At 39.1% G+C, this 8474-nt stretch overlaps 1 non-coding gene across 1 annotated transcript; it reads right to left on the bottom strand.

Moving 5' to 3' along the window:
* Window positions 1-5835: 5835 nt before the first annotated feature.
* On the bottom strand, window positions 5836-5939 carry LOC130952951 (small nucleolar RNA R71). Its single transcript, XR_009075125.1, has one exon. It is a non-coding gene; the product is annotated as a small nucleolar RNA R71 (small nucleolar RNA).
* Window positions 5940-8474: the final 2535 nt, after the last annotated feature.

The following is an 8474-nucleotide window of genomic DNA, read 5'->3' as shown; positions in this document are numbered from 1 at the left end:
CTTGTCTTTGTTGCTCCTCCATCAAGGCTCTTTGATCTTCTCTGATTTCATGGAGGATGATGGAGTGCTCTTGGTGCTCCAGTCTTAGTTGCTCCATGTTGGAACTCAATTCTCCTAAAGAGGTGTTGAGTTGCTCCCAATAGTTGTGTGGAGGGAAGTGCATCCCTTGAGTCATCTCAGGAATTTCTTAATGAGGGAATTCCTCATGCTCTTGTTGAGGTCCATGAGTGGACTCTCTTGTTTTCTCCATCCTCTTTTTAGTTATGGGCTTGTTTGCTTCAATGAGGATGTCTTTCTCTATGACAATTCTGGCTGAATTGCATAGGTGATAGATGATATGAGGGAAGGCTAACCTTGCCAAATTAGAGGGCTTTTCAGCCACCTTGTATAGTTCTAGAGATATGATCTCATGAACTTCCACTTCCTCTCCAATCATGGTACTGTGGATCACGATAGCCCGATCCACAGTTACTTCGGACCGGTTGCTAGTAGGAATGATAGAGCGTTGGATGAACTCCAACCATCCTCTAGCCACGGGTTTGAGGTCAAGCCTTCTGAATTGAACCGGCTTGCCTTTGGAGTCTCTCTTCTATTGGGCTCCTTCCACACAGATATCCATGAGGACTTGGTCCAACCTTTGATCAAAGTTGACTCCTCTAGTGAAAGGATGAGGATCTCCTCTCATTATTGGCAAGTTGAATGTCAACCTCACAGTTTTCGGACTGAAATCTAAGTATTTCTCCCAAACCATTGTGAGCCAATTCTTTGGGTTCGGGTTCACACTTTGATCATGGTGCTTAGTGATCCATGCATTAGCATAGAACTCTTGAACCATTAAGATTCTGACTTGTTGGATGGGGTTGGTGAGAGCTTCCCAACCTCTTCTCCGAACCTCACGTCTGATCTCCGGATATTCACTCTTTTTGAGCAAGAAGGGGACCTTGGGAATCACCTTTTTCTTGGCCACAACTTCATAGAAGTGGTCTTGATGGACCTTTGAGATGAATCTCTCCATCTTCCATGACTCGGAGGTGGAAGCAACCGCCTTCCCTTTCCTCTTTCTAGAAGTCTCTTCGGCCTTAGGTGCCATTAATGGTTATGGAAAACAAAAAGCATAGCTTTTTTTCACACCAAACTTAAAAGGTTTACTCGTCCTCGAGCAAAAGAAGAAAGAAAGGAGGAGAATAAGAAGAAATGGAGGATATGGAAGGGTATGAATGGTTCGGCTAAGGGTGTTATGAGTTGTTTGTGATATGTGAAAATGGAGGAGTAAGGAGGGGTATTTATAGGGTAAGGGAGAGAAGGAATCCGTGTGAGAGAGGTGGGGTTGGGAGGGAAATGTTTTGAATTTAAATGGTGAGGTAGGTGGGGTTTATGATGGGTTTTTGGGGAATAGTGGATGGATGTGAGCGATGAAGAGGTTATGGGGAAGAGGGTAGGATTTGATAGGTGAATGGTGTTTGGGGAAGAGTGTTATGGAAAGGTGTGAGGAGGAAAGAGAATGAGTTGGGGTAGGTGGGGATCCTGTGGGGTCCACAGATCTTGAGGTATCAAGGATTTCTCATCCCTGCACCTTTTTGGCGTTTAAACGCCCTCTGTGTGCCATTTCTAGCGTTTAACGCCAGCTCTGCTGCCCATTCTGGCGTTAAACGCCAGGGTAATGCCCTTTTCTGCTGTTTAACGCCAGCAAGACACCAGGCACCCCTTTTTCTGGCGTTAAATGCCAGTCTGTCTGCCAATTCTGGCATTTAACGCCCAGAATGCTGCCAGACCAGGCGTTAAACGCCTATTAAGCCTGTCTTCCAGGGTGTGCTGTTGTTGATGCTTTTTTTATTCCACTTTAATTCTACAACTGTTTTTGTGACTCCACATGATCATCAACCTAAAGAAAACATAAACTAATAATGGAAAATAAAATGAAAAAGTAATTAACATAGATAAATGAGATTGGGTTGCTGATGAGCGGATAATTTATACACTTTTTGGCATTGTTTTTAGGTAGTTTTTAGTAAGTTTAAGCTACTTTTAGGGATGTTTTCATTAGTTTTTATGTTAAATTCACATTTCTGGACTTTACTATGAGTTTGTGTGTTTTTTTGTGATTTCAGGTAATTTCTGGCTGAAATTAAGGGACTTGAGCAAAACTCTGAAAAAGGCTGACAAAAAGGACTGCTGATGCTGTTGGAATCTGACCTCCCTGCACTCAAAATTGATTTTCTGGAGCTACAGAACTCCAAATGGCGCGCTCTTAACGGCGTTAGAAAGTAGACATCCAGAACTTTCCAGCAATATATAATAGTCCATACTTCATTCGGAAATTGACGACGTAACTTGGCGTTGAACGCCAAGTACATGCTGCTGTCTGGAGTTAAACGCCAGAAAAACGTCATGATCCGGAGTTGAACGCCCAAAACACGTCATAACTTGGAGTTCAACTCCAAGAAAAGCCTCAGCTCGTGGATTGATCAAGCTCAGCCCAAGCATACACCAAGTGGGCCCCGGAAGTGGATTTATGCATCAATTACTTACTCATGTAAACCCTAGGAGCTAGTTTATTATAAATAGAACTTTTTACTATCATAATCTCATCCTGGATTGTATTTTGAATCCTGTGATCACGTTTTGGGGGCTGGCCATTCGGCCATGCCTGAACCTTTCACTTATGTATTTTCAACGGTGGAGTTTCTGCACACCATAGATTAAGGGTGTGGAGCTCTGCTGTACCTCAAGTTTCAATACAATTATTATTACCTTCTATTCAATTCTCTTTTATTCTTATTCCAAGATATACGTTACACTTAACTTTGATGAATGTGATGATCCGTGACACTCATCATCATTCTCACCTATGAACGCGCATGATTGACAACCACTTCCGTTCTACCTTAGGCCGGGCGCATATCTCTTAGATTCCCCAACAGAATCTTCGTGGTACAAGCTAGATAGATGGCAGCATTCATGGGGATCCGGAAAGTCTAACCTTGTTTGTGGTATTCCGAGTAGGATCCTGGGAATCCGGAAGGTCTAACCTTGTCTGTGGTATTCCGAGTAGGATTCCGGTATTGAATGACTGTGACGAGCTTCAAACTCCTGAAGGCTGGGCGTTAGTGACAAACGCAAAAGAATCAATGGATTCTATTCCAACCTGATTGAGAACCGACAGATGACTAGCCGTGCTGTGACAGAGCATTTGGACCATTTTCACTGAGAGGATGGGATGTAGCTATCAACCAAGGGTGATGCCTCTAGACGATTAGCCGTGCAGTGACAGCGCATAGGACCATTTTCCCGAGAGCATTAAAAGTAGACATTGATGATAGTGATGCCCTACATACAGCTTGCCATGGAAAGGAGTAAGAAGGATTGAAGGAAGAGTGAGTAGTGAAGTAGAGTTTCAAGAGGAACATAGCATCTCCATACGCCTATCTGAAATTTCCACTTTTGATTTACATAAGTATTTCTATCCTATTTTATTTTCTGTTTATTTTTATTAATCATATTTGATTTTCTAAATTCCATAATTTTATCCTCCTGACCGGGATTTACAAGATGACCATAGCTTGCTTCATACCAACAATCTCTGTGGGATCGACCCTTACTCACGTAAGGTATTACTTGGACGACCCAGTACACTTGCTGGTTAGTTGAACGGAGTTGTGTCCACACATAAGTGCCATAATAATGATTCCATACAACAACAAAGAATACTACATTGATGTGATCACAATTTTGTCCACCAAGTTTTTGGCGCCGTTGCCGGGGATTGTTCGAGTATGGACAACTGACGATTCATCTTGTTGCTCAGATTAGGTAATTTTCTTTTCAAAAATCTTTTTCAAAATTTTTCTTTTCTTTTTCGTTTTTACAAACCTTATTTTCGAAAAAAAAAATTAATAAAAATACAAAAAAATTAGAAAATCATAAAAATAAAAAATATTTTGTGTTTCTTGTTTGAGTCTTGAGTCAATTTTTAAGTTTGGTGTCAATTGCATGCTTTAAAAAAAAAAATTTCTTGCATTTTTCGAAAATTCCATGCATTCATAGTTTTCTTCATGATCTTCAAGTTGTTCTTGATAAGTCTTCTTGTTTGATCTTGATGTTTTCTTGTTTTGTGTCTTTTCTTGTTTTTCATGTGCATCTTTGCATTCATATTTTCCAAGCATTAAAGATTTCTAAGTTTGGTGACTTGCATGTTTTATTTGCATCAAAAATTTTTCAAAAATATGTTCTTGATGTTCATCATGATCTTCAAAGTGTTCTTGGTGTTCATCTTGACATTCATAGCATTCTTGCATGCATTCATTGTTTTGATTTAAAAATTTCATGCATTGAGTATTTTTGTTGTTTTTCTCTCTCATAATAAAAAATTCAAAAATCAAAAAAATATCTTTTTCTTATTTCCCTCCAAATTTCGAAATTTTGGGTTGACTTGGTCAAAAATTTTCAAAATTAGTTGTTTCTTACAAGTCAAGTCAAAATTTCAATTTTAAAAATCTTATCTTTTCAAAATCTTTTTCAAAAATCATATCTTTTCCAATTTTTCCTCTTTTTCGAAAATTTCAAAAATCTTTTTCAAAATATTTTCAAAATCTTTTTCTTATCTTTATATCATATTTTCGAAATTACACTAACAATTAATGTGATTGATTCAAAAATTTGAAGTTTGTTACCTTCTTGTTAAGAAAGGTTCAATCTTTAAGTTCTAGAATCTTATCTTGTAGTTTCTTGTTAGTTAAGTCATTTTAAAAAATTAAATCTTTTTCAAAATATCTTTCTCTTAAAATTTTTATCTTATCTTTTTATCTTATCTTTTAAAAAAAAATTTATCTTTTTCAAAATTTGATTTCAAAAAAATCTTATCTAACTTCTTATCTTCTTATCTTTTTAAATTTTGATTTCAAATCTTTTTCAATCAACTAACTAACTTTTTGTTTGTTTCTTATTTTTTTCAAAACCACCTAACTACTTCTCCCTCTTCTATTTTCGAAAATATCTCTCTCTTTTTCAAAAATTCTTTTTAATTAACTAAATGTTTCATGTTTTAATTTTAATTACAATTTATCTCTAATTTTTGAAAATCACTAACCCCTTTTTAAAATTATTTTCAAAATTTCCCCTCTCTTCTCTTATTCTATTTAATTATTTAATTACTAACACTTCTCTTCACCTCTCTCCATCTAATTATCCGAATCCCCTCTTCTACATTCTTCTCCCCTTTCTTCTTCTACTAACATAAAGTAATCTCTATACTGTGACATAGAGGATTCCTCTTTCTTTTCTTGTTTTCTTCTCTTTCATATGAGCAGGAACAGGGAAAAAGGCACTCTTGTTGAAATTGATCCAGAACCTGAAAGGACTCTGAAAAGAAAACTAAGAGAAACTAAATTACAACAATCCAGAAACAACCTTTCAGAAATTTTCGAGCAAGAAAAGGAGATGGCTGCCGAAAATAATAATAATAATGCAAGGAGAATGCTTGGTGACTTCACAAAGCCAACGTCCAAGTTTGATGGAAGAAGCATCTCCATTCCTGCCATTGGAGCCAACAACTTTGAGCTGAAGCCTCAACTAGTTGCTTTAATGCAACAAAACTGCAAGTTTTATGGACTTCCATCTGAAGATCCTTATCAGTTTCTAACTGAGTTCTTGCAGATCTGTGAGACTGTAAAGACGAATGGAGTTGATCCTGAAGTCTACAGACTCATACTTTTCCCTTTTGCTGTAAGAGACAGAGCTAGAATATGGTTAGATTCACAACCTAAAGATAGCCTGGACTCCTGGGATAAGCTGGTCACTGACTTCTTGTATAAATTCTTTCCTCCTCAAAAGCTGAGCAAGCTGAGAGTGGATGTTCAAACCTTCAAACAAAAAGATGGTGAATCCCTCTATGAAGCTTGGGAAAGATACAAGCAGCAGACCAAAAGATGTCCATCTGACATGTTTTCAGAATGGACCATATTAGATATATTCTATTATGGTCTATCTGAATTTTCGAAAATGTCATTGGACCATTCTGCAGGTGGATCTATTCACCTAAAGAAAACGCCTGAAGAGGCTCAAGAACTCATTGATATGGTTGCAAACAACCAATTCATGTACACTTCTGAAAGGAATTCCGTGAATAATGGGATACCTCAGAAGAAAGGAGTTCTTGAAATTGATGCTCTGAATGCCATATTGGCTCAGAACAAAGTGTTGACTCAACAGGTCAACATGATCTCTCAAAATCTGAATGGATGGCAACATGCATCCAACAGTACTAGAGAGGCAGCTTCTGAAGAAGCTTATGATCCTGAGAACCCTGCCATGGCAGAAGTTAATTACATGGGTGAACCTTATGGAAACACCTATAACTCATCATGGAGAAATCATCCAAATTTCTCATGGAAGGATCAACAAAAACCTCAACAAGGTTTTAACAATGGTGGACGCAACAGGCTGAGCAATAGCAAGCCATATCCATCATCTTCTCAGCAACAGACAGAGAATTCTGAACAAAACACTTCTAATTTAGCCAATATAGTCTCTGATCTGTCAAAGGCCACTTTCAGTTTCATGAGTGAAACAAGATCCTCCATCAGAAATCTGGAGGCACAAGTGGACCAGCTGAGTAAGAAAGTCATTGAAACTCCTCCCAGTATTCTCCCAAGCAATACAGAAGAGAATCTAAAAGGAGAATGCAAAGCCATTGACATAGTCAATATGGCCGAATGCACAAGGGAGGAGGAGGACGAAAATCCTAGTGAGGAAGACCTCCTAGGACGTCCCTCAAGCAAGAAGGAGTTTCCTATTAAGGATCCAAAGGAATCTGAGGCTCACATAGAGACCATAGAGTTTCCATTAAATCTCCTTCTGCCATTCATGAGCTCTGAAGACTATTCATCCTCTGAAGAGGATGAAGATGTGACTGGAGAGCAAGTTGCTCAATATTTAGGAGCTATCATGAAGCTGAATGCCAAGTTGTTTGGTAATGAGACTTGGGAAAGTGAACCTCCCTTGCTCATTAGTGAACTAGATACTTGGATTCAGAAAACTCTACCTTAAAAGGAACAAGATCCTGGCAAGTTCTTAATACCTTGTACCATAGGCACCATGATCTTTGAAAAAGCTCTGTGTGATCTAGGGTCAGGGATAAATCTTATGCCACTCTCTGTAATGGAGAAGCTGGGGATCATTGAGGTACAACCTGCCTTGTTCTCATTACAAGTGGCAGACAAGTCATTGAGACAAGCTTATGGATTAGTAGAGGACGTGCTAGTAAAGGTTAAAGGCCTTTACATCCCTGCTGATTTCATAATCTTAGACACTAGGAAGGAAGAGGATGATTGCATCATCCTTGGAAGACCTTTCCTAGCCACAGCAGGAGCTGTGATAGATGTCAACATAGGTGAATTAGTCCTTCAATTGAATGGGGACTACCTTGTGTTTAAGGCACATGGCCATCCCTCTGTGACAAAAGAGAGTAAGCATGAAGAGCTTCTCTCAGTTCAGAGTCAAGAAGAGCCCACACAGTCAAACTCTAAGTTTGGTGTTGTGAGGCCACAACCAAACTCTAAGTTTGGTGTTAAGCCCCCATATCCAAACTCTAAGTTTGGTATTGGCACTATACAACATTGACCTGATCACCTTGTGGCTCCATGAGAGCCACTGTCAAGCTGGTGACATTAAAGAAGCGCTTGTTGGGAGGCAACCCAATTTTTATCTAATTTCTATTTTATTTTATTTTATTGTTATTTTGTGTTTTATTAGGTACATGATCATGAGGAGTCACGAAAAAATCATAAAAATTAAAAACAGAATCAAAAACAGCAGAAGAAAAAAATCACACCCTGGAGGAACCACAGGCTGGCGTTCAACGCTAGTAAGATGCATCTGGCCGTCGTTCAACGCCAGAACAGAGCATCATTCTGGCGCTGAACGCCAGAAACAATCAACATTATGGCGCTGAACGCCAGGAATGTGCCTAGAGAAGAAAGGCTGGCACTGAACGCCAGTAACAAACATGAAACTGGCGTTCAACGCCAGAAACATGCTTTACATGGGCGTTGAACGCCCAGAATGTGCACCACACGGCGTTTAAACGCCAGAATGGTATGCAAAGGCATTTTACATGCCTATTTGGTGCAGGGATGGAATTCCTTGACACCTCAGGATCTGTGGACCTCACAGGATCCCCACCTACCTCGCCCTCTCTCTCTCTCCATTCATGGTCATCCCTTCTGTTTTTCATTCACCACCTACATCTATCCACTCTTCCCCATACACCGCACCTACCTTTACAATTCAACTTCTCTTTCCCACCTAATCCCACCCATATAGCCGAATCCATCTCCCCTCACTCTCCTCCATTTTCTTCTTCTTCTTCTTCTTCTTCTCTTCTTTCTTCTCTTGCTCGAGGGCGAGCAATATTTTAAGTTTGGTGTGGTAAAAGCATAGCTTTTTTGCTTTTCCATTACCATTAATGGCACCTAAGA

This window comes from Arachis stenosperma, chromosome 9 (genome assembly GCF_014773155.1).
Source record: "Arachis stenosperma cultivar V10309 chromosome 9, arast.V10309.gnm1.PFL2, whole genome shotgun sequence".
Taxonomy (NCBI): domain Eukaryota; kingdom Viridiplantae; phylum Streptophyta; class Magnoliopsida; order Fabales; family Fabaceae; genus Arachis; species Arachis stenosperma.
This window is presented reverse-complemented; position numbering and strand designations above follow the sequence as displayed.